The sequence below is a fragment of the Mycteria americana genome, chromosome 2, assembly GCF_035582795.1.
Source record: "Mycteria americana isolate JAX WOST 10 ecotype Jacksonville Zoo and Gardens chromosome 2, USCA_MyAme_1.0, whole genome shotgun sequence".
Classification (NCBI taxonomy): domain Eukaryota; kingdom Metazoa; phylum Chordata; class Aves; order Ciconiiformes; family Ciconiidae; genus Mycteria; species Mycteria americana.
Window position 1 is genome coordinate 110589296 of NC_134366.1, and position 27388 is coordinate 110616683.

Genomic DNA, 27388 nt, shown 5'->3' on the forward strand with positions numbered 1-27388 from the left:
AGTGGTCTCTTCTTTCTAGGATCACTTTTCAAACCCTGCCTGCAGTGTTCAGGGAAGTGAGTTTGATGCTCTGCACACTATTGTACACACCACAAACATACCATCCATAATACAGCACAATTGTCAGTCGCTGTTTTACAGAGGGGCCAGGGCTGAACAATCATGGTGGATAAATTACTTTTCTATTCTACAGCAAGTGGCCTTCCTACCATGTGAAGCTTAAGGTCATTGGCAGGGCAGAGAGGGGGAAGCTTATATATTAGTTAAGTCTAATGCACTAATAGTGTTCAGACAGAGGAACTATACCAATTAATTACAGTTAGGTTTGTTCTTCGAGATGGGGAGTGATGACTTGAAGAGTTATTGTGCTGAGAGATATACACACACACACACACACACATGTATGTATGTATTTTGCTTTCTTGCTACTCCCCTTCTTGCTGTGATATTCCTATAGGTAACTTGTTTTTCTTTTTTCTTTAATATATGCATTAAAGCCTTCAATATTCATCATTGCAGGAATCCAGATTTCAGAAATAAGAAAATACTCTAAAAAGGTTTTTAAACTATAGCAACACATTCTGCTCACAATTTTTACAGTGTAGGCTAAAGGGGGAGGGGAAGAAAAACCTGTCAAAAATTAGGTAGAACATCCTTGAATGGCAATTAGCATGCCCAGAATTTATTTTATGTATGTACAACGCAGTGGCAAGTAGCTGCTTCTTATTAAATGAAAATCCTGTATTATGTACTTCAGGAACATTCCAACTAATGAGTATGTAATGTCCTTAGTATAACACAGAACTTCTTTTTGTGTTCACAACCACAAGATGCTGGAAACTTGACAAATGATATCATTTAAGACAGATGCCTGCCTTAGGGACCTGTTTTTTGGCTTCCTGTTTCTGGTTTTTATTTCAATAACATTTGTAATTGCCACAGGATCTGTACCTGTGTAGTGTTTTAACCCCTTCACATATACCCCATTGCATTAACTCATTGGGTAGATACTCGGGAATCTTTTCTTTTTTCTTTTTCTTTTTTTTTTCCCCTTCCCCAGCTGGTGTGTTCTTCCTGCCTCTCACAAGCACAGATAGACACATAAATAAAAGCTGGGCCTTATTAGACCAGATGAAATGGTAACATTAGAAGGGGTAAACGCTTACTGCACTAGCTGTGTTCTGCTAGTGCAAAAGTACATGTAGACCAGGCCCAAGGCAAAAAATAAGAAGCTGTCAGGTATGGCCCGCTGATTCTCGGCAAGTGACAACAAAAGCTACGTACCCAGTTATACTTTCCAACGTATATTTCCCCCCCTTAAACTCACATTCTTTACTTAGTTTATAGGACAGGAGGGGTTTTGACATCGCTGCCATCGATGCTGGTTATAAGGGGCATTTTGGCAGTGCTGGTTCAAGGCGAATTGTAAGCCTAGGCTGTGCCTCCAGCAGAGCCTGCTTCAAGTAAAGCCCTTATCACAGGACAATAGCAGTTTCCAGCTCCCCAGGCGCTCGGCACGGATCCTGGCAGACTGCAAGAAACCTTCCCGCAATCCAGAGCAGCCCAGAGGTTTTGGTGGTGGTTTAGAGCATGTTCTCTCTCTGGCTTTTTTGTAGGTCTTGCAAAAAAACATTACAAACGGGCTGTGTGCAAGAAGCTTACATGGTTCTGCATAGGGGAGTTTTCACTGGGAAACTTTACTAAATTCTACACAGTGCTACAGTAACAAATAAGGGCTTGGAAAGAGCGTGAGTTCTTAGCACCTATTCTGCAGGTGAGAATTTTGTACTTGTCAGAAGCCCTTAGCTCTCCTGGGCTTACAATGCTTTCTGATGTCATTTTGAAGCAAAAACTTTACGTTCAAGCCTTCTGTCACAGGACATGTAGTCTCGTTGCACCTGTACTCTTAAGCCAAGTTCATGCCGTGAAGTGTCGAACAGCCTTATCTTTCTTCAGAACTGGAGCTGAGGGCACTGGAAACCACGAGAAACGCCTCGGTTTACTGCAGGACCAGACAGCACATCGTACAAACATACCCTCCGGGCTTTCTGTAAGAGAAGGAGGAGGAAGTCTTTATATTCCATCACAAGAGGGAGGTCAAAAGGACCAAGCAAGTGCCAGACCAAGTCACTTCTGCTGTTCTAGAGTTCATTTTCAGAGGAAGTAGGCAGGCACACAAATTTCATTATGCGTTATGAGGATCTGTGCACAGGCTTCTTGCACGCCGTCTTAAAGCCGTACCCCTAAGGGGCTAATTCACAAAGGGAATAGAAGGAAAGGAAATTTGTATATTTTCTGGAAGCAGTAAGACATGACATGCAGCATGGTTCTGGCTGATTACAGCATGCCTCAGGTGAGCCGGGAGGCACGAGGCCGCGAGCCAAGTGATTTCAACCACCCAAGAAAGAGAACTCCACAGAAATGCATTGTGTGGCATGTCTGATCGCTACAAAGAAAAACACTCCGACTTCATTCATGTTGGCATGATATTATTGGCATGACTGTTTCTGGCAGCCTGTCAGAAAGTTTTATTTGCATCCAGAGTTTTGAAAGCCATTTCGTAACATTAAACAAGGATAACGCTGAAAACGTCTGGCTTATTTGCCCCTTGACACCTATGTGTAATCCCTCATTGAAGCCCTAATGAGGGGTTCTCCTCTGGTTGTGTTACTTTCGAAATAACCCCTGCGTACAAGCAGCGTAATGTACCTTTCCTCCCTGCATAGGGTGTGGCAAGAGTAGCCAGAAGGAAGTGGATAAAGTATGTTATTTTCCCTGTATTCTCAGTAATCGAGATGCAGAGTCAGTTATTGGATCATTTGACTTCTTACTGAGCTGGGAAACCTCAATCTGCTATAACAAGTGCCTACAAATAAGAGAGATATTGAGTCAGTTTCCTCTCCTGGGAATGTAAATGAGGAACAAGAATAACGCTCTTGAAATCAGTGTAAAAACCGTCTCTGAGGAGAACCTGGCTCTTATTTCCCTCTGTGTGTCTTCATGCTGCTGGAAAAAGCAGTTCTAACACAGACCTGCCTAACCTCAAATCGTAGTGAAATTTCCCAGGGCCTCCAAATAACTCCCAAAGTCTTGGCAAATCCAGTGTGTTCGCAGTCACCGGTGTTCTAAGAGCTCGGTGGCAACAGCAGCAGCTTTGCAAGCTCTGAGCTCTCTGATGGCGGGTGGTGGCAGAGCAAGCCCTGCTCGAGAGAAACTGCTGAAAAGGTACCATTCTTCTCAAAATGAATTCAGGTGTGAGGGACAGATTGTCGTCCATCCTAGTTTAGAAAACAGTTCTCCCCCACCTCCAAAATCCTGAGTTACTTGATAGCTCTTCTTCCCTTCCCTTCTTTCTCTCCACCTCCCTCCCTACTTCCAGGAAAAAAAAAAATCATAGGGGGGAGGCTGCTGGAAGTGTTGCAGGCTTTTCTTTCCCTTTGCAGGGTGGAGTTCAGTTATCCTTGTCTTGTAACATGCCTAAACGTAACAAAGCACATGGAGTTTTGCCTATGGGCTCTGCAACAAAATTTGAGTAGATTTATGGCAAATAAATACAGTTCCCATTTTACCACAACAAGAGACATCATTTTGGTTTTCAATATACAAGATCTTTTCTAGTGAGATGGAAAAAAAAAAATTAACCATAAACAACCCACCAAGGACCTCTATGATTTCATTTGCTGTGTCTTTCCTTCTATCTGTTAATGCTACAGTTTAATGTGGTGAGGCTACTTCTATTGCGTTTCTTCCTTTCTTGTTTGTGAAAAGCTGACATGTTCAGCAGTCACAAAATACGCATCATGGTGCAAAGAGGAAGGAGCCAAATATTCCTCCTTTTCCACAAAGCTGAAATTGTAGCAGTACAAAATAGTTCAGCAGTGGTTCACATGGTATGAACTAGAATCCTGTAAGGTGAATGGAGGGCTATGGATAAAACATGCTGCAGAGTAAAAGGTTGTATCTAGCAGGGGCAAAAAAGGACATTGATGGTGGCATTGTGTTCAGCTGACTGGAGGAAAGCCAAAGTTTGTGCTTTCACCTCAGATGAGTTCAACAAGTAGCAACAGGCTTTTTTTCCCCTATGTAAATCAGATACAGTCCTAAATCTAACAGCAGTACTTTACAAATACACTGCACTGAGAACTAATGCCAGTGTCCTTGCTTTCTAGATTCTTTTCTTCCACCTTCCTGGCATTATGGCACATTTTCAACTAATTACAGACTAATGCAAGGTGGAAAAGTGATGGCAAGGCTTCCAGAAATATAGTCAGGACTTCACTGTGTCTGTCATATATAAATGGCAGTAGTACCTCTTAAAGCTTTTCAGTAAACAAAATGTTGATAGTGCCTTCATGATGGCTGGAAGGGAATGAACACAGTCATTCGGGCTTAGATTTCGTTGGGGCTTCCCAGCATAATTTTGCCAGAGCACAACTGACATCCATGCTTATCCAAACAATGGAAAAGTTTCTCGGTCCTTGAAAGCTAGCCATACTATATTAGAGGGAATATAGAGAGTGGCACTTTTCCAGTGCTTTCCTATCTATCACACAGTAAGTGGAAAGGTTGAACAGACCCCAATTCTGACACTTCTACATCAGGCAACATGCACAAAAGTCTGAATGATTTTAAAGATACCACAGAAGTATTAAGAACCTGTCTTGCTCCAAGAAGATACAGTCCCAGAGAGCTGTGAGTGAATTAGTCTTTTTGTTCAACCCTGTATTTAAAAAAACAAATAACAACCCTGAACACTCGGTCTTATCCCCTGCCCAGGGCTGCCCTGGTTCTGTGCCTGGCAGTCTGGCTTTGCTCTGAAGCACATCAGCTCTCCATACCTTGTGTATTTTAATGCCGACACTGATCTTCAATCAGCATTGCCCTGGCCTTCCAGTGAAAATATGCCAAAATGTCACAGGTTTCCAAATGAAATGCAAATACTGAACTTTCTGAAATTTACTGATAGTATTTTACTCCTTTACTGCATCTGAGCTGTACCAACGAGACACAACGGAAACAAGGGTTTAAGATTCCTGACAGCAAAGGTAAAGCTCCTTGCACTTGCCACTCCACAGATGTCTCAGCTGGATGGTCTGTAACACCTCCGGAGAAGAATACGAGTCCTCTGCTTGCTCGCTCACTCAGCATAATGAAAAGAAGCGATGAAATACTCGAAGTCAGGTCAGCCTACCTTTTGTCATACGTAACTGTTAATACACAGATGTCACAGCAGCAGGTGCAAAATAAATACCTGGATAATGGAAACCATTTGCTTTGCCTTTAGCCACAGGCATCAGGTCTGATTTACTGGTGGCTGGCAGCTAGAGAGCATGGGAGAGCCAAGTCCCTATAGCCAGCCTCGCCTTTACACGCTCAGAGGTGGGAAAAGATGGCCACGGTGGAAGCTGCTCTGGAGGAGACCATCTTATTTTTCTCTCATGCCCTCCTCCCCATGCTCCCTACTATTCTGCCAGAGCAGGGAGATTTAGCGGAGCCATGAATCTATGCTTACGCACTGCCCTTTCATCATTTGGACCTCGGTGGATGTACACAATCTGGAGCAGTCTTTGCTCAAGGCAAACAAAGTAAAGGAGGAGAGTGACATTTCAGTCTTTCATTGCAGAGTCATTCAGGTCACTCACAGAAATTATAGACACCAGCTCCAGCAATGCTAACAGCCAACTTTAGATTATTAACCATCCTTTGGATAGCAGTACATTTATGGTGCCAGCACGCAGAGAATTTCTCCAAATTACAGGGTGTCCTAACACAGCCGGTCAAACCACACGGACCTCTAGATGCAGTAAGCAGTGTAATTAAGTCTGTTTTCTCATTTGTACTTTCCCAGCAGCACTCAAAATACACTCTCGACCACTGGATGCTGCTCTTTGCATCAGGCTATGAAAGGAGATAAGAGCGAAGGGTGCCTTAACAATACCTCATTAAGGAGACCTCAAACATTTTCTTTTATTGCATTATTTATATTTTGGGTGATAATAAAACACTATTTCCAGGGCAAAGTGCACTCAAGAAGCTTATTGGCCTGTAGGTGGTTTCATTTGATTAGATTTAGAAGGGGGAAGGCTACAGAAATTTCTTTTACCTGCTGCTTTCCTGAAAGACCTGGGTTTTTTCTTCCCCTCATCAGGCCATACATCCTCAATACCACTGAGATACACCAAACTTCATTAGCCCTTTCAAATATTTCTGGGAAAGGCAGTGACCGTTTTTTCCCCTAAGGCTCTAGAAATTTGTCTTCTCTGCAACGATCACTGGCATCCCTGGTAGGATCCATTTTTTAATATAATGACCTTCTGCATACAAGCAAACAAACATGAAGAGGACCTAAACATTTAGATCCCCGTGAAAAGATCATAAAGCTGATTCCACACAAGAGAGTCCATATTAAAAAAACCTCTACCAAAAATAATAATAATACAGATAATGGTCACAAATGCTTATTCCCATTCCTTAAATTGTATTTTATAGTTAGTCTAGCACTGCATTAATTACAGTCTTTCCTCATATTCTTTCTTTATTCTACTACAGAGCCATTCTCACTGTGTTACTCTGCTGCAGTATGTTTTGTTATCTATGTAAAGATCAAAGAATAAGTTTTGTCCCTGGCCATGGAATATTCACTCACTTTCAAACGTAAGTGATAGAAATTAAACTAATTAACTGGAAATGGCAAATGCTGAAAATTCCTTGTTTGTAACAGTGCAACTCCCACCTCTTTAGCTTTTCTTTGTGTTGCTTCTCTGCTATAAACATAAGACTAATGACTATTAAAGCTAAAAAAAAAAAAAAATCAAAACACCAAAGCTGGAAGGAGCAGAGGGGATGAAAACTATCAGACATTCCAAAGAGAACATGGGAAAGTTTAGGTTGAAAATAGAGGCTATGCCACATAAGGAGTGGATGCCAGGTCTGCTCCTTGGCATGGAGAGGGACTCTAACAGAGTTCATAGGCTGTGAATGGATCCCCATGTCAGTATGTAAGAATTAATTAAGAGACCAGACAACAACTAGAAAGAACTGCTTCTCATGCTCTTTTAAGCCCTGAAAGTGTCCACTAAATATGCTGAATGTGGAAAAGAATGGCATCTTGATACTAAATGAGAAAGCATTGTTTAAGTAATTAATATAACGTACAAATACTTTCATTACTTGAAAGAGTCCAGTAGCTAAAAACCAAAGAAACATGGGGAGGACAAAAATTTCTGATTTTCAATATCATAGGATTAGTTTGACTGTATATACTGTTCACTGCCTTTCTGAATTACAGATCACCGAGATCTCCATCCAGAAATACAATGTACTGGTATTCATCTTGTCAATGATATATACTCAGAGGGCTATTTCTCTAATTGATGGCTTCATCATTCAATTCAAGATGCATAAGGATAGCTATTGTTATCTAACACTAACTATCATATGTTCCTATTGTTCCACACTTCTCTCCTTGTCAATAGCATCCAAGATATCCTATCTAAATCTTTAAGATAGCAAAAGGAAGGTGCATTATTTGTTGACTCCACACATCGCATTATTAAACATTTGTGAGCAACCTGCACATCTCCCCACTGACATCTTTAAGTATTCAATTAAAATTGGACAAGAGACTACACCAATACAAATAAATACTCAGTTAAATGAAGGCTTTGCACTGAATTCTTAAAGTATTCTAATTCAGGTGCTTGCTAGCAGGCACTCAGTTGAAATCAGGACAGTGATGGGAGTGTGAGAAAGAACTGTGTATAAAAGGGAGGAAGGCAGATTGCTTTATGGTGGAGTCATGGCAGGGGTTTGACAGGAAATGCTTCTCCCTATACAGCTAAGCAGGGAAGGAGAACCCTATTATATGGATGAGTGGGGCCAGCAATGGCATCTTGTCATTCTAACTTGTATAAGTAAGCAATCTTAATTGCTCCTTGTCTTTTCAAGATGACTTTCCACCAACAATCTCATTATCACACACATATGTTTATTGCACATATCCAAGTCCCTTCACGCAGACCTGAATGCAAAGAGGAGAGCAGCAATATTACATTATCCAGTAACATTGTTTCTTCCTTTTTTTTTTTTTCTTTTTAACCAGACGGATGTGACCTGCCTTCTCCTTCTGCGACTAACAGGGTGACCAGAGGCAGTGGAACGTACACCAAGATGGGAAAGAATAAAACCAGAGGGAAAGCAAGCTGTCAAGAGAACAGTGTACTGAAGAAGAAAAATGTAAACATGACTTCTATTTACCAAGATTAATATGTAAAGTTAACATGTTTGTCATGGAATATATTAATATGTATGTTTCCCCATTATGTAGATCTTTTCTTATATTACTTATTAGAAGGGGATATAATCACAATGATGGGGCAAGAATGTCACTTAAAAATTAGGTGATGCCCAGTCAACATAATATAACCACTACAGTGTCATTTCTGATTTAGATGTGGTGATATCAGTGTAATTGCCGCTGGGAAGAAATTATAATGGCTGTTAATGATAAATAAAATGACAAGAAGGAGGGTCCTCCTTCACATATAATTCCAAGCAAAATTCAACTGCTGACTTCCTTAAGCAACTCAGTGCTGTTCATTGATGAAGAGGAAATAAGCAGGTTTTGTGTAGCTGCATGGCCACAAGAACTGCACTGTCATTTCCCAAGCCCAAGCATAGGCACTACAGGTCTAACAAGATTTCACCACACTATTTCCGCTCAGGAGAGATGTAGTAACGAAGCTCACATGAAGTGAATCTTAACACAAAGTTGACATTATTCTAACAGAAAGCAAGGTAGCTAGCAAACACAAAGATAAGCAAAATAAGGTAAAGGCAAGCGTACAGTCATGTGTGTGGATACCTTTCAAAGCCCTTAAATACTCCAGCCTTGCCTCTGTAAACACAGGCAGCCTTAACCCACAGATCAAAAGACCTTCCTACATTTGTTTTATATCATAAATGTGTCAAGAATGAGCTACACGAAGCATGGTTCACCCACTACACATGGCTTGTTAGCCTAGTTGAGAGTGTCTTTCAACTCGTTCACACATTAGAAGCCAGGAAACCAACATCTGATTACTCGTTCTAGTGTTAAGAGCAAAGACCGTATCTTCCCATCTGTGAAGAACAAGAGCCCAATTCTTTTCTCCTCTCTCTGCAATTACAGAAGAATCAAAACACACAATCAACATTATACTCCACATCCCATGAATAACACAGTTCCAGTCTATAAAAGGACAAAACCCAACAGTATGACATACATCCATTTTTTCCTAGGCATCTAGGAAAGAAGATAAGTATAAGCAAGTCTGTAGTCACATCTTCACAATACTCCCAGTCTGCAGCTATCCAAAGCTCAGAGACTGCTCGATTCATAGGTGTTATCCTAGCGTATAAAATGACAACACTTCTTAAAAGGGGAAATACCATGTACCTGCCATTTACTCTTCGTCTGGGATCTTCAAAATCAATTGGTAGAAGGTGGTGTAAGGGTTAAATTAAAAAAATTCATTAAATTAAAACCACAAAAAAGATACAGGCAACATTGGTCAACCTGTTATTTCATTATCATAGCTAGGTTTTTAGTTACCTGTTAGTCAATGACAGTTTAAACATGTAAATAAATAAAAATCAACCTTCACCTGGAGAATAAACCTGTCCATTTTCAGGTGAAACCAATTTGCTAATTCAGTTCTAGCTGATGCAAGCACTTCTGCAGGTGGTTTACTCTTAGGCACATACAGCTAAAGAGGGCAGGGGCAGTGAAAGAAGAGAAGGTACAAAAATGAATAGTGTGTAATGTGCTTTATAAAATATGGCAAATTAACATAGAGAAGACCCTAGTAAAACATCTGAACCACCAGCCTAGCATTTTGAGGTATATAGGATTTTTTTTTTTTTTTGGTGGTCTGTTTTACTACAGGGTGTGTCAGAGGAGTGCAGAGATCTGCCAAACCCCAGCTAATTGCTTTGGCTCCTTTGCATGAAGATCATTTGCTGATAAATTGTTACAGACACATTTAGGCAACAGGTTTTTATAGGGTGCTTGGTGCTCTTTACAATGCAATTAATTTCATTTAGTATATGCTTTTTCTTATGCATTGTTTTTCTTCTGCTGGCAAACAATAACGATGAAATCTGCACCTCTCAAGTGACTGAATCTTCCCCCATATTTTCTGGATTTGAGCTCTCTTTCAGGAACAAACAGTCATCAAAGAAACAGGCCTACCTAATGTTTAGTAATGGGAATTTTCTTTTAGTGCCTGTTTTATGTTTGGGAGAGCTAGAAGAAGAGAATGTGGACTGAGCTGGATCTTATTCATTTGCCAGCTTTGCAAAAGATGCTAAGAAGACTTTCTTTTAGAAAGCAAAGAATCTTGATATGGTCCAAAAGAGCTGAAAAGAAAAGCCTTCCTCTGAGTTCCCATGTTGAAAGACTCCTTGCAATAGCTACACAAGCATGCTTGGTTAATGAAAAACCACCAATTCGGACACCTCCAAACCACTGCTCACCAGCAGAGTACCAAGGAGGCACCTAAGGTCCCCAGGTGTCTGCCTTTCTTCCAATAGTGGTACGGTTCTCCAGCCGTGTGTCCTGCAGAAAAGGACACACACATAACGTCAGGTACTGCAAAGGTGTTATATTCCTGGTTTACCTTTAAGCTGTGCTGGCACTTGCATACGAGATATCCCTCCCATGTACGACCCAGTCTGGTAGGTGTCCACGTGATATGACTAATCCAGCCTTGAAAAAGGTGATCTGAGCACCTACCTGAGATGAAGCCAGAGAAGAGAATGAAATTCAGCTCTTCCAAGGTGATTCAAATGCACACTTTTTAGAAATGCCTTAACCACAAAAATATGGGGACTATTTCTGAATAGGGATATCCTTTTTTGAAGCTGCTCTGCTTGACAGAAATTATATTAAACGTAGTAGGAGCCAGAACTCAGACACCCTACTCCTGACTGGCCATCATAATCACTATACCTTAAAGTCTCTTCCTTTCTTACTAGCCGTAATGCTTTCCTCTGCAATACCTTAATTTCTAGGATCTCTGTTGCACAAAGAGCAGAGGCACTGCTCTGCAGCCCCAGAGTCCTGTTAGAGCAGAATTTGATTCACAGGTTCCCACTCTGCTACTGCTGCCCGAAAGCACCTAAAGCTTTGCATCTGGGCATCTCCAGGAGCATCCAGATCTTGATCCACTCACTCTTAGTGCCTACACTTGATGCAGAAGGTTTTCTTCACCTTCCAGAGCAGGCTCTGCGTCCTAGCTGCGCTCCAGCTACTTAAATGGCTGAGGAAACAGAGCACAAGTCTCCTCTCTCCCATGTGACCATGCTAACCACTGAGCTAAACAGTCTGTTCAGGTTCGCTCAGTCTCCCTGACCTAGTAAATGTTCGTAAATCCCACGCGAAACACATCAGCAAGAGACCTTGGAAGAGCCCCACCCCGAAGCCACTTATGCCGTGTGTTGTGACAGACCCTGGTGGCTCAGGCTGGGGATGAAGGACCACTGTGGCTTTCCCAGGTGAATCAGCAGCAGGAATTCCTTTGGGAAGAGTGCAGTTACCAGGGCTGGAATTTAACCAGAATTAACACCCAGCAAATTAACCACCAAAATTTCACCATTTTTCCTGTGAAAATTCCCGTCCTTAATGATCACTGCCGGTCAGGACCTTGGTTTCGCACCTTGCTGGGAAAACAGCAAGCAGGTGTCTTCGGTGGGGTGCTCGCCCCAGGGACGTGGGGTGGGTCGAGCAGCGGGGAGAAGTGCTGCCTGCGGGCTTGCCTGCACCCCCTTCAGAAGCAGCTCTCTGCCAGCTTCCCCTGAAACTCCTGCCTCAGCCCAGCCTATTTCAGGCTGGTAACTTCCACTGGATTTTTTAACCACAGGTCGTGGTACTGTACAATTATGAAAGTACTTTATAAAAGGTTTTCAGTCGTACACCTGAGGAAATACTCAGAGGCCCTGCAAACCTCATGCTTCCCTGCTCTTTCCCACGTGCCACGTGGCCAATTTGAAGCACAAGTGTGAAAATGGTCCAAACCATCTCCAGACCTTCCCTGGCCCTATTTTCCTGAGACAGACCTTTCTAGGAAAAGCATTTCCCTTTGGCCACTGCTGACCAAACGGCCTGCAGCAAGGAGCAACCGGGGCTAGCACCTCGGTGTCCCGGCACAGCTGCCTGCCGCAGCTTATGCAGTCTCTGGCCCAGCCCTCTCCCTTTACGTAGTGCTATTCTTCAGTGGGAGGTAGAGGACTACCTGTGATCGTGGAGAGCAATAAAAATGGAAAAGTATTATTTATAGCTCACAATGAAATGCGATGAGACGAAAACCAATCCCCTGTTCTAATCCCTGCGTTACTTTCAAAGAATCAACAAGATCTAATGAGCAATTATTACTGCACAGCTCTCTAACATTCCTAATGAAAATAGTTGCACAGATTTCAAAATCTCTCCCACTTCCTGAGCCTGAATAATCTTTGCTTTGAAGTACATTATTGCATGTGTGTCAGCTTAGATGGGTTAGTGAGCTGGCATATGACACACACGGGCAAAAGGGGCCAACTAAACGAAATGTAAAGTGGCATTATTTCTCCTGAGTAAGGGCCTGATCTAGCCCAAACATGTCTGAAACATGCCTAACTTTAAGCAGGCACTTAGGTGCCCCGCCGAAGGAGAAGAGGGGAATTGCTTTCGTGCTTGGAGTGAAGCCGCGTGGGGTTTTAGTGCTTTGTGGAACCCCAGCCTAAACTAATAGCATTGTATTTCTTGTTCACCGAGAACAAAAGCAAGCTGGTTTGGGATCACGATGACCTAGATGCTATCAGAGGTTAGCAAAAACGACGGGTCAGACCTGTCAGGACTAAACAGCTGCATCAAGCAATGGGGGGGTGGGGGGGTGTCTGGGGGGAGGAAGGCACCGGAGTTGCAAATAGACAGAGGAGCAGGAGGAAAAGATGGAAACTGCGTGTCCTGAATACGTATGAACGTGTGTGTGTGTGCTCGCTGCAGCTGAAACGCAGGTCTTATCATTTGCATATACACAGATCACCGGCCATCTTTCGACCAACCTTTCAGAAGCAACCTTATGGCACCGTGACTCCCATGCTCTCAGCACTCCTTGGGCTCCATTTCCATAAATGACGGTACAAAAGGATAATAGCCTGTTAGCAGTCCCAGCATTGTGTGACATACAAAGCACCAAAAGCAGGAGTATTTTCCTTGCCATCCTGTGCCCCTTTTGTGGACCAGGTGTAGCCCCACTAGCAAAACGTGGTAGTGTGCCAGCAGTTTCTGATCCGATTGCAAAGCTAACTAAAGCTAATTTATCATGGCAGGCTAATCAGGATGACAAGGTTGGGTAGGTGACATTCTCCAAAATCTCCAATTTGTTTTTTTGCGTTTTTTTTTTTTTTTAATCCCCTTAGCAATTTATTTTCTGAATAGCAAAGTTTTCCCCAAGAATGTTTCAAAATATAGTCAAGGTTAACCATGCTGTGAGCTTATTCAATATTTATGATTCTTTTTTATTTGTACTAGGACTTTTTGGGGACTCCAAATAGTCCATTAATCAAACAGAGTGACAAAACAGGCCATTTGACAATTTGTACAGGGGCTGCATTTTTTTTTTTTCTGTTCAAGAATAAAGAACCAACTTAACTTCATCAACAGTTCCTGATTAATTGTTACAAAGTGTCATCCATAAATTTTCCTTCGATCTAATAATCCTTTCAGAAGACTTAACAATATCCCCAGTGATTTGGGTTTTATTGAGGGCTGAGTTCCTGGAGAAGCAGTGACACAAATAGCTCAAGTGAACTGAGACACCTCCGTGGACAGTCTTCACAGAGTTGACAGTTCTGAAATACAATTATCAGTGTGATCTGCTTAAGAATTCATCATCAGCTCCTGCCTTCTGAAGACTTAAAAAAATACTGAGGCATACAAAGAAAAAGAGGTGATAAGAAGGCATCATTTTCTTCCAGCCTCATAACTGTAAATTGAAGAAAATTATTTTCTTTGCCTGCAGCTCATTGGCATATAGGCAGCATTATATTATAATTTCATAAGCATAAATCCTTTGAATAAATTTCAGAAGAATAACTGAATTAGAAATGCAAGTAAAGTATCTAAAAAACTTAACTGTACTAGGCAGGAAAAACTGGATGCGAGTAAAACTGGCATGGGGAGATTTACTGTCTGCCTGCTCATCCTCTGTCTGTGAAGGGAATACTCCCCCACTCCTCCCACTAACCTGATCCAGCTAAGGTAAATTTTAAGGAGGAAAAAAAAAATGTTAATTCCAACCATCATTTCCATACGCAGCAGGAAAATGTGAATTCGAACCCACCTTGCTGCCTTCTTTTGCAGAATTTCAGCTGTATTTCATCATTAATTAATCCTGGAGATACAACAGGCTTGGGGTTTGTTGTAATTATTGTTATTTGTTTATTTATTAGTAGTAAGCATATGGGAGATCAAAAGCATGCCTCCCAACTGTTCCCTAGCAACAAGTCAGTCAGTTACTCACACAGAAGTCGCCAAACCTTCCCACAAAGTGAATCCGGGATGTGGCTCTCCCCCGTCGCCGTCCTTGCCCCATCCCATGGGCCGAGGGGTGCTGAGGATGCTGACGCTCTCCGACGTCCAGCCAGGTGATCTGCACAAGCGTCTGCTAGGCAGCAGAAATAACTCACCTTTTCTGAGAAGCCCTGGGGAAAGATTTGATTTTATAGTTGCATCATAAGACGATTGCAAGTCAGGAGATCAAAGTTAAGCCCTGTTATTGACTTTCTGTCCAATTTGGGCGAGTACTCGCTCCTCAGTTACCTGCCTGCCTTTGGGAATTTGGGCTTTCATGTCCCTCTGACTCAGCTACTCATCTTTAAAATGGGCATGTTAGTATCATATTCTCCACAACTTTTTTTTTTTTTTCCTGCTTTGTCTGTTATGATGTGTGTATTACTATTATGGTACATCTTCAGTTGACCTTGATTGCTAAGACCGCCACCAAATTTGGTGCAAGACTCCTAGGATTTCAACTGGAGAGGGTTCAGTATGAACCTAAGTATGACAAGCACTAATTACCACCCGGGTTGTCTAAACTAGTGTGAAACCCACACAACTGCACAGTTAAAGCCCTGTGTGTATTTCCACTTTGATCGATCTATCAGTTGTTCACAAAGGCAGTGTAGCTCCAGGAGCAGCTCGCCGGGACTGCAGAGCCAGGGCAAGTGGCTCTGTGTTTAGCTTGCTCCTGTCTGCAACGTAGATAACCAGATCACCTTCGCTGTTGCTCGATGTTTTTCCCGCAGAATATACTGTGCCGCAGCACCTTCTGCGTGGAAGAGATGCAACGCTTCCTCCAGTTCCTCCAGCTGCCGTGCAGACTAGAGCCAAAGTACAGCAACATGAACACGACTTTAATGCACAGGGCAATCCATAGCCATCACAGGGCATGGTGCTTCTCTCCTATCTCCGACGTGCTGTGTAAGTATTCATCGGTTACACCACGCCTTGAATTTACTGCAGTTTCAACACACAAAACTTACACGCGTTGCACAATGATGTGGGCTGCTCAGCGTGCATCAACCTGAAAGACCACAGGGGAAAACACAAGAAATAATTCTCTAATAATATGTGCTATGGCTCATCGGTGGACTTAGATAAACAGATTTACGCAAGTGATGTAAAGTTTATATGGAACTGATGGTATGAATCAGACGGCCTTTTAGACTAGAAAACAGGAAAATTAGGCTAGAGAGGATCTCAGGAGGTCGTCTAGCTCACCTTGCTAATCTCTGTTGGGATCTCCGTACAGCTCAAGTAGTCACGAACATGGAAAATACGGATCCCCTTGCTCCCAATATTACTAGAAGAAACAGCGTATGTGTGGGGGGAGAGTGGGAGCAGGGGGAATCGACTTTCCTAAATAAACTGCGTAAGCCCACTGGATGATTTCCAAGGACTCATAACCCTTGTGGACCACAGAGAAATTTCCCTATAACACACTGGTCAATAGCTGTAACATGCTCTAGTCTCTAATGGCCCTCTCAGTGAGGGCTGCTTCATGCCAGGCTTCAAATCTGGTCCCTCAGAGGCTTTAGCAGATGAACTATTAGGAAAAAAAAAAATTACAAAAAAATCCATTTCCTTGCTTCTTGGACTCTTCTCCCACTCAAGAATAACTGAATCGCTTTTATCTTAAACTATTAAAAATTTTCATTCTGCCAGAGACCAGGCCTGGAACATTTTATCCTGATAAGTAAAGCATTTGGAAATCTCTGAGCAACTCAAAACAGAGGATTAGGATGGAAATGCTTGGCTATATACTACATACTCAGCTACCGCTCTTGCAGCTGCTCCTGTGGCGGCTGGATCATGCACTCAGTGAACATGCTCTGTGTCTTTTCAGTGGTTTCAGCGAGAGTCGGAGGAAAGAGATTCTAGCGGCCCTGGCTGTGTGGTTTTCGTGTGTCGTGTGTTCATGACCCCAAAAATAAAGGTTACCTACTTATGAACATCTCACCAAATAATTAAGCTTAAATCGATCTTTTCCCAGATGAATCAGGAGGGTGTCCTCATATTCACCACCTCACCAAAGCAAAATGATGGAAAAAGTTTCCCAGGTTTGTTTTTAATAGGGGTGCATGGAGGCACGGCTCTTGTCTCCCATATCTCTTCCCTGTTTCTGCCCTGGCATATGGGACTAGTAACTTTTCATGGTTTTAGCTTCCCTGAGGCCGTTGGCACGGAGGGCAGCGTGAGAGGACGCAGCACGGCCTTAGACTGCGTAGTATTTTTTCTTGGCCTTTTCTCTTTCGGTCAATGAAGAGACGATTCTTATACATCCCTGAAATTTTCCCACCTATTCACCTGTGTTGCCCCAGACTTTCGTGCCAGGGTAGTGTACTGGGAGTTGCTGTGGTCCGCAGAGGAGCTGAAGTGGACGGTACGTACAGATGGAGAGCCTCGTTCTCTCATACGAGATGTGGAGCCTCGCGCTTTCGGCTCTGGGGTCTGGGATTTCCGCCTCCAGGATCAGCCTCAGCCGAGGTGGTGGCTGTCACATGGAGGCGAATTTGGCAGGCGACGAGAAGCCATCGCAAACTTTAGGTGCTGGGAGGCTCACGGCCCAGAAGTGGGCGAACCAGCCTGTGAGTGGAGAGAGCGAGGAGCGCTTCCGTTCGTGCCTCGAGGCATCGCTGCCAGCCCACCCTAGTCAAAACACACACATACACACAGGCGTGCACGCAAGCAGGGTCACTGGAACAACTAAACGATGGCAGACAGCCTTCTCCCTGCACGCAAAGAGCAACACCTGGCCCAGGAGGCATCCCAGCAGTTATAGCCCTAATGTACGCCACAGGGCACCTCCGTTCTCCCCGGCTCGGCACAGTCACGTCCAAGCAAAGGTGTGAAGTTCAGCAGGTGGGGTACACGGCTGCGAGCACGAGATATTTGTCATGCTACAAGTTGCCTTTTTTTTTCTATTTTTTTTTCCTGGGGAAAAATATTGTCACTTTTTTCATCAATTTAATTAGATACAATTTGTCTCAGCTTTTCTCTGCAGCATTTGTTTACTTTCTCATCAGGACCGACACAGGCCAATTAGTGTAGTGTAATTGTTTAACCTAGTCAGCGCGCTGCGCTGGGTAGAGGAGTGTGCTCGTTGCGAGGAGGCAGAGATGAAGGAGCAGTCACCGGCTGCGGTGCGGTGCAAGGGCCTTCAGGAATCGCTGACACGACACCGTCCCCTGGAAGCGCAAGTTGCTCTGACATCCCGGCAGCCCCGATTCCTTGTTCTCTGTCACCACTATCACGGTACGATCAATTCCCAGAGCTAATTCTTCAACCGCACCATGCCCAAAGTGCTGCGCAGCATTATCTCCTTCCTAGGATGCCCCCTGAAAGCAAAATCTACTGCAACCATAGAAACCAGAGGACTTAAGTGATGTGTCATGTAAATGTGCCTTCTCTGTTTTCAGTACCTTTGCCAAGAACACAATGTGAGAGCCTGTAAGAAGGTTTATTTCATTCCTTCATCCCATACCTCTGCGAAGACAGACAGAAATCGGCCACAAAATAACCGACGGATGCTTGCTTCTCTCTCTGACGTTCTGCAGAGCTGCCAGAGGAACGGCGCTGTTAATGCCACGACTGGGGATGCAGGCAGAAAAAGGGCAGCGGGGCTGGTTCAGTGGGGAGCCCAGTGCCGAGAGCGGCTTTCAGAGGGAGGGCGATAAGTGGAAGAAAAGGCAGTAAGTGAGATCCATATGACAAAATATTTAAAGTTGCTTCGGCTCAGTTGATGGGCTTAAATATTGATCAAATGCATATAGTTGTGCCATGCCTTGGAAGCAGTTTTGCATGAGCCTGGAAAAGCTATTGACTTTTTTCCCCCCCTTTACTGTGGAGAGTGGGGGAGGAAAAAAAGACCACTCAGGTGGCCATCGAAAATCTACACCAGCCTTATTTGCCAGCGCTACCACAGCTACAAAAGAAACAGGGGCGTTTTAAAATGAAACAATAATTGAAGAGACGAAGAGAATACCTTTCCTTTTTTTTTTCCTTTTCCTTTTCCTTCTCTTTCTTTCGTTCTTCTTTTAAATCAGACCGATGTTGTGATTAACTTGCATTCTGCAGCACAGTTGATGTGACAGTCAACCAAATTAATCCCATTATGCAAAATCCAGTTCACAAGTGGTTTTTCTTTTTTCTTTTTTTTTTTTTTGCAAAATTATGTCAATTTCCCCATAAATTGGAGAGACCATGTCAGTTTTCTGTATTGCACATAGACACTACACAGTGCTGTACGCCTATATTCCTTTAATGCAGAAAGATACAAATTTTAGCTCAGTGGCACAAATTAAGATTCATAACTTTAATGCTGATGTTTCTGTTTACATGAGGCTTGTAGGAGAATTTCCATTAGTTTTGGCATTCATTTTCATTCTTGCATTTCCTAACATACCAACTATTAAAAAAAAAAAGGATGAAGAGCTTTAAAAAATAACCAACCAGCCACCTGAAATAAAAATCTTTAATTATTTTGATAGCGGAAGCACGATTTTTCTCTCCTACTTCTTTTCCCCCCCTGCTTCTTCCCTTTTAAAGGAATTTGCCGCCTGTGGTAAACAAACCTCCTCGAGGCTCCCCGTTGTGCGCATGGTGTCAGGCGGCTGGAGCAGGAGACATTTCCACAACTGCTACCCTTTTAGCTGAATGTGGCCATGCAGTAGGTGGCCAAATCTGTTTGGCTTTCACTGAGATCTGTGAATTCCCTGCATCCAACCAACTTGTCAAATTAAAACCTCTCCTGCTCTGCGCTGAAGAACAGACGTGCGATGGAAGCTTCTTGCACTCTAGCCCTTTGTCACCAGCACGCTGAGCTCCCAACATCTGCTCGCTGGACTCAGCTTTTGCACCTTGTTCATTTATAATGCAGCCAACCTCAGCTTCCTCAGCACAGGAGCTAACGTGACCCTGGTTTAAAAAAAGAAATCCAGAAAAAGGATCGTCGGGCAGGGAGGGGAAGAGAAATTGAGGCTCTAATGTCTACGTTCCTCACCGATTTGGGAATAAATATATTTTTAAGTGGGGGGTGTGTTGGACTGTACTTTTCTATCGCAGTAATGTTTTCTTGTACAGTGAATTGTTGACTTTTTTTCCATGCTTTAGATTTATTAGACATGTGTCAAGTTGTCAGCCTCCTACCGCTTGCATTTGTGTCCACCTTGCAAACAGCAGGGAAAAATATTTTTTCCCTTCTCTCTCTCTCTTTCTCTCTCTCCCGTGAATGTTCACTTCTTGGCAGCTCTGAAACAAATTTTGAACAGTTGCTGTTCCTATTGATAGCAGTAGTTTGATGTTAAAAAAGGGGGTTTTATTTTCCCCCAAGTTTCTGACATATACTGTCATATCATCTCACATCCTACCCTGATGCATCAAAACTAAACCAAACCAAACCAAGGAAAAAAAAAAAGGCAGAAAGAGGGGGAGGGCATAAACCAGCATGTTCACACAGCTCCTGAGCCACCGAAGAACACCCGCCCATCTGTTCACCATTTCAGTCCCTTTGTTCTATCTTTATTATATGTATTCTTCAATAAAATGAATTCCTGCTACTTTGACGACATTTCAACACATGCCTCTTAGTCTGCGTTTGAACTGTCTGCAAGGATCTCCTCGCTCCCCTCCTCTCGCTTGCCGTCAGCGGCTGAGCCGAGGAGGTACCTGCCAGACGAGCCGAGCCGAGCCGAGCCGGGGGGGATGAAGCCTCCAAGGCAGCGAACGGCTCCTGGCAGCAGAACCGGGGGTCTCCGGGAAATCGTTCCAGGTGGGGAGTCCTGTGGAGATGGGCCCACGTACTGAGAATTAGATGCGGTGTGTTATCTGTTTGCTGCCATCTGAATTTCATCCATGCCGAGGCGCCTCTGTAAGGGGCAGGGCTCTGCGCAGATACTAGATGTTTCTTTCAAGCCGACAGAATGAATGCTTACATTTGATATTTTTGCCCATTTTAAAGACCGGCTGCAGATGTCCACTCTCACATACCAAAATGCATGTATCTGCTTGTCTAACCTTCAGGTGGCTAAATTTTAGCCACAACTGTCCCTAGCTGTTAGTACTTCCTTTCCTTTCCTGACTCGTCTCCTTCTGTTCCAGTCATGCGCTTCACAAATATCAAAATGTCCTGTAGGAAGAACAGGTCTGAGATCGTAGCTGCCCACCTGGCTATCTGATTACCTCTGTCTCTTGTCATGCAACTGTATTCCTAGAAACAGACTGTCTGACGACAGAGGATCAAGAATGGCATGGAAATGTCATTTTTGCAAGCTACTGCCTTCCAGGTGCATCCTGTTGAGGAGAAACATGAGCTAGGTGAAATGGGGTACCCCAATACACTTTGCCTTGGTTCATGTAACAGCAGCAAGAAAATTCAAGTCATTAAGCGCCAGACAATCCAGGCCTCAGTGGCTTAGCCACAGAAGATTTGTCGCTAGGTCAACCAAGAGGGGCAACTTCTAGAAGAAAACACCCCAGTCCACCCGATCAGTTTATTTTCCCTGGACAAAGAACCCTTAAACCAAGGACTGCCAGTCCCCAAGGAACTGGCACTGTTCTGCCCTACGTCCAGGTTCAGCAGCCTCTCACACCATCCCCGTGGCACCTTACCCAGTGATGCCGGGTGCCCTCTCAGCGCCAGGGCATATGCAATGGCATGTGACTACGCCAGCGCTGTTCCCATGCAGACCTTCCCGCCTGTGAGCAACCAACCACTTAAGGAAGCTTTGCACTGTGCGTGTCCCCAGAGCGGTGCAATCCGCAGAGCAAATGGAAATTGCTCCGATCCAAACACTCTTCCACACCTGGCATTTCATTACGCTGCAGATATGCAGCTCCAGAGGTACGGGCAGCATTTCCCTTCCATCCAGAAGCACTTTGCACCCTCTGCCTAATGTCTTACAGCGGTGGCAGCTGTCTGGGGATAGAGAGGACATGCCCATTTGTTTAGCTACAATTAACATTCATCTGCTGTAATGATTCATCGGGTGATAAAGCAGTGATGAAATGTAACTTTCAGGCTCATCAGAATACATCACCTTCTATGCGGCAAGTCAGAAATCCCTGCCACAGGAGGATCCGCGAGTGGTGGCGTTCTCCATCCCCAGAGGCTCATTCCTCCCCTTCCCAAATGCAAAAGCCTGGAAATGCCATTGCTGTGCTGACAGAAGGATTCATGCAGCATCTCTGTTTTCACTGCAGCTGAATTCGCTCCTGCTGTAGGTTCAGCCTGTGTGGAATATTATGAACATCTCCACATGTACATTACACCCCAACTCATTGGCTGCTATTTGCTCTGGAGACTAAACATTCGATCTGCCAGCAATCACATTATCGTGCCAGCCAAAATGCAAACCTGAACCATATGGGCAGAAGAGGGACCCATTGCTTCCACACTGCTGTCTCTATTCTTATCCCTCCAGTTCCCCGATGTTGAAACAGACCATCTATTTCCACATGATATTATGAAGCGGAGTAAGAAAGGAGCTATTTGACAAAATTACTCTGTTTATTAAAAAATAAAAAGTCTCTATGATAAATGTTTATACACTGTTTACCCATCAAACATAAGGTTTCATGCACAGACACAAAAAAATGCAATAAAATAAATACAAAACATTTAGAAATCTGTGCCGCAGATTTTGCCAAAAATGGAGCAACAGAAGCTCACCCCGCCTGAGGGAATGACTGACTGGCTGAGGATACATCCCATCGGAACAAGCTGAGTTTAGGGCAAGCAACAGGGCAGACAAAGGGAAAGGTAAAGTATCTGTTAGAGAGGAGAAAACACAGTTTCATTAGGCTGGAGTTCGTATCACTTAAAATTAAATTCGCAGCTGGACTTTCAAAGTCAGCCTCTGCAGCTCTTGGGGCACTGTTGCACACGCGCAGAAGGGTAACACAGAGCCCGGCCCCGGCTTCTGTCGTGTCCCGTTTATTTTCGTAAGTAGTGTCCATAGGTAGCTGGAGGAAGTACCGTGCCACCGCATGCTGTGCCACGCTGTGCTGCAGCACAGGGCATGCCGGCTGCTGGGGAGCTACTGGGGGAAATGGGCACCTGCTGCTGAATGGGACGGGGCCCTGGTAACAAAGGACACGGAAAAGGCCAAGGTACTCAATGTCTTCTTCACCTTCGTCTTTACTGGGAAGGTCTGGAGCAAGGAAGACTTACCCTCGGTGCAGGTTAGGGAACATTTAAACAAACTGGACAGACAAGTCCATGGACCCTGATGGGATGCACCCAAGTGTTGGCTGATGTCATTGCGAGGCCACTCCTGATTATCTCTGAAAGGTCATGGTGATCGGGGGAGGCTCCTGGGCACTGGAAGAACACAAATGTCACTGCTATCTTCAAGAAGGGCAAGAAGGAGCCAGGCAGCTACAGGCAGGGCAGCCTCACCTCCGTCCCTGGGAAGGTGGTGGAGCAGCTAATCCTGGAAACCAGTTCCAGATATTTGAAAGATAGAAAGGTGATCAGGAGCAGTCCGCACAGATTTATCGAAGGGAAATTATGTCTGACCAACCTGATAGACTTCCATGGTGAGGTGACGGGCTTGGTGGGTGAAGGGAGAGCAATGGATGTGGTTTGTCTCTACTAAGGCTTTTGACACCGTCTCTTGTTAACATCCTCACAGACAATCTGGTGAAGTATGGGCTAAATATATGAGACAGTGAGGTGAACTGAAAACTGGCTGAAGTGCTGGGCTCGAAAGGGTTGTGATCAGCAGCTCGAAGTTTGTCTTGAAGCCAGTCACTAGTCACTAGCCAGCCCCAGGGCTGATACTGGGACCAACACTGTTTAACCTCTTCATTAAAGACCTGGATGATGGGACAGGGTGTACCCTCAGCAAATTCGCAGATGACACATAACTAGCAGAACTGGTGGACAGCCCGAATGGTTGTGCTGCCGTTCAGAGGGACCTCAACAAGCTGGAGAAATGGGCCAACAGGAACGCCATGAAGTTCAACAAAGGGAAAAGCAAAGTCCTGCACTCAGGGAGGAACAACCCCATGCACTAGTACACCCTGGGGACTGACCATCTAGAAAGCAGCTTGGCAGAAAAGGGCCAGGGGGGCCCTGGTGAACAAGTTGACTATGAGCCAGCAATGCACTCTTGCAGCAAAGAAGGCCAACAGCATCCTGGGGTGCATCAGGAAGAGCTTTGCCAGCAGGTATAAAGGGGATGATCCTTCCCCTCTACTGAGCACCAGTGAGAAGACATCATCTGGAGTGCTGTGTTCAGTCCTGGGCTCCCCAGTGCAAGAGAGACATGGACATACAGGAGTGAGTGCAGTAAAGGGTCACTAAGGTGATTAAGGGCTCAAAGCATCTGGCATGTGAGCAGAGGCTGAGAGAGCTGGGACTGTTCAGCCTGGAGAAGAGGAGGCTCAGGGGGGATCTTATCAATGTGTAGAAATACCCAATGCAGGGATTAAAGTAGACAGAGCCAGGCTCTTCTCAGTGGTGCCCAGTAATGGGACAAGAGGTGATGGGACAAACTGAAATACAGGAAATTCCACCTAAACACAAGAAAAAACCTTTTTTTCTGTGAAGGTGATCAAACACTGGCACAGGTTGCCAAGAGAGGTTGTGGAGTCTGCATCCTTGGAGATATTCAAAACCCAAGTGGACATGACCCTGAGTAGCCTCCTGTAGCTGACCCTGCTTGAGCAGGGCGTTGGAGCAGATGATCTCCAGAAGTGCCTTTCCAGCCTGAGCTGTTCTGTGATCGTGTAACTTGCATATCACTCCAGCTTTTCAAGAGCACAGAAAATATGATTCTACATCAGATACAAGATTGATCCAGGCCAGCACCTGGTGGTGGCTTTTGGCAGATCCTCTGAAAGCTAAATATTCATCATGCATGCAGAACTGAGGACTTTGGTGTTAATACCCAGAGTTTCAGGTCTTCCCAAATCTTCGGGGGAAGCTGGGCCTTAAAACCCTTTAAGGATCTGGGCCTTGGAATGTGATCAACACTTCACAAAAGTTTGAGACTGTACATTGACTTCCTTGGGCTTTGGATCAGGCAGTCTCTTAATGATTGTTTCCTCCGGAAGAAAAAATGCTGGAGGAGAACTGCAATCTTTCTGTGTAAAGTAGGTAAAAATTAATGCCAATCAGGTAATACAGATGTGTGCACCCACACAGAGACAAGTTCTTTCTCTGAACATAGAGCTTAAATTACTTGTAGCGGTATTTGAAAAACAAGTGAGACATATCTCAGACTCAGGAGATATGCTTGAAACCAGGCAAAATTGATTTTTTTTTCATATTCACTGCCAGATATTGCACAGTTACATGGCTATATGCAGATAGAAGACAACGTGCATCTTATCATGCCAGTGATAGATTCCACACTGGCTTTAAAGGAATAAATCATTAATTTAAATCATGGATTTTCTGTTTACAACACAAGCCTTTAAAAATATTTCACTCCCAGCTCACCCGAAAGAAAAAAAGGCCTTTTAATATATGGGCCAGTCTGATAAATGCTTCTATGCACATGTAGGCATGATTTTAGTCTGTTTAATTTTGTTTGCTTGTTTTTTATTTAAATCAGTAGTAGTTTTGTCAATGGTGCATTGTAGACAAATGCAGAAGATTTTAAGAGAAATTAAAAGACAAACAACATTTCTCCCTCTTTTCTCTACATGTAATGACATATTTTGAAGCTCTGGTGAGCAGGAAATGGGATTCCAGCTGGTGCCAGCTGCCACCGAGGTTCTGTACAGCAATGCTGTTCAGCACCTGCAGAGCCTTGATCCTGATACAGGAGACCCCAAAATGATAATTATTATAATAACAATAATTAATTGTCCCCTTATTGTGGGTCCCAAATTCTGCCAACATTATTTACAGGGTCTATTGCTCCCTGACTAGAAAAAGGAACCTTCTGAGGTTGGGATATCCCAAAATGTCCATGTCCTGACACAGTGGAACCTTGACCTAAACCCAGACCTTTAAAACAGTGTAAGTAATAATGACAATAATGTAGCAATGAAGACCAAGACGGATGTTGTCCCAGAGGTATCCTGGGACAACGTTATTAAGCCCTAGAACAAATCCAGAGCTGAGGAGCTTCAAAGATGAACTGTGGGTCTGGATTGACAAAATGGTGAGCATTTGCAGAGCAATTTTTTAGAAGGAGCCAAACAGGTCCATGTGGCTTTGAATTCAAATCAGACTAAAAACCTGAGGGACAGGTTCAGAGAAAGATTTGATCAGATATTCTTCCTCATGAAAAAAATAAGAGGAGCTCAAATCTGAGGTCCATGGCTTGGACCTTTTTATTATTTTAATTAAAACTAATCTGTTTGCATCCTCCTACATGCTTATTTCATTGCCAGGATCTGACTGGGAACATTAGACTAAGTGAATCAGACTGCTTGGTGATTATCCAGCTGGAATATTGTATTTCTCTCTTGTTGCCATCTCTGTAGTTTAGTGATCTTGAGATGAGGCATGTGGTCTCTCTTAGGGTCCCATAGAAAGGACATTTTTAGAATGAGGCAGTTGGAGGTAGGGGCAAGGAAGTAGAAGATGAAACTCATGAAATATTCTTCCTCTTCAGATGTGGTCCAAAAGAGTGGATAAACTGAGTAATCACCGTTCTAGCTAAACAATTTTCTAGCATTTGATTGATGTTTAGATTCACAGAGCTGGGAAAGACAAGTAAACAAGTCTATTCCCTGACTCATGATATGATGCCTCTGAGCATCATATCAAATGCTAATGATTAAGTTAATTTAGTAAATATAATCAAGAAGTCCACCTTTGTCTATTACTAGCAATTCTATTATTCATTAGCCCTTTACCTCTCGCAGTTATGACACATTGCCCTCAGTTGTGTTTTTTTTTAAAAATATTAACTAGAACCAGGGTTAAGAAGAGCCAAAGGAAGGGACCACCCATCATAAAAGGCCTTGAAGATTTCCCCCGATGAATTCTAGCAACTAAGCAAACTTCTGATAGTTTCCAAGTTAGACAATCATTTGTGAGAAATGAGAAAACACCTGGTGAACAAAGTTAACTGGCTGAGTGACTGTTCAGAAGGAAAAACAAAACTACAAAAATTTGCCTTACCCCAGATTTTGCCTCTGTTTCAATTCAGTTGTCCAAAGGAAAGGAGAGCAGCACTTATTTCCAGGTCGGATAAACAGCACTCGGAGAACTCTCTGCTGTGATTGAGATATTCCCACATTGCTTTCCACTATATACTTAAACACTGTTGAAGCAAATATTCCAGACAATTGCATCATTCCTTAGACTGTTCCAAAAAAAAAAAAAAAAAAAAAGGCAAGAGCAAAAGCTATGTGAACACAGTCAAAATAAATTAGCTTACTATTTGATTATTCAATTAATATCCAATGGCTTTAATTAATTAGCATTCTTTTGGGGGAAGGAGGAATAGCCTTCCTGATTAAAAGCCTTTATCTTGCACGGAGAACACATAGGCATGCTGTTGCTCAGAATCCTCCTGAATTTGGGGCCTAAGAAAATTCCTTCATTGCCTTGTAGCCCTTTGAATGAGGTTGGAAATATCCACTCAGCGGCATTTGTGGCAACAGAGAGACGACTGCACGGGGTCTCAAACTGCTGGAGAATGCAGACCACATCCGTCTGAGGGATCGTTTAGGTGGAAATAGCTAGATAAAAAGAATGTCGCTGGCCATTTATATATGTGGGAGATGACTTTACACAGAGTTTGCATCAACTTTATTGTTTGGATTTTTTCCTTTATCTATAGGCAGATTCAAATGGAAGTATTGCCTGGCTTGAAACAGGAGACTCAGTAAACACATCCC

General features: G+C 43.6%; 1 long non-coding RNA gene across 1 annotated transcript; it reads right to left on the reverse strand.

The window, feature by feature from the left end:
• Positions 1-520: 520 nt before the first annotated feature.
• LOC142405994 (uncharacterized) lies at positions 521-26796 on the reverse strand. The gene is made up of 3 exons (XR_012774405.1): positions 26667-26796; positions 14364-14724; positions 521-2048 (listed from the first exon to the last, which is right to left on the reverse strand). It is a non-coding gene; the product is annotated as an uncharacterized LOC142405994 (long non-coding RNA).
• Between the last annotated feature and the right edge of the window lie 592 nt (positions 26797-27388).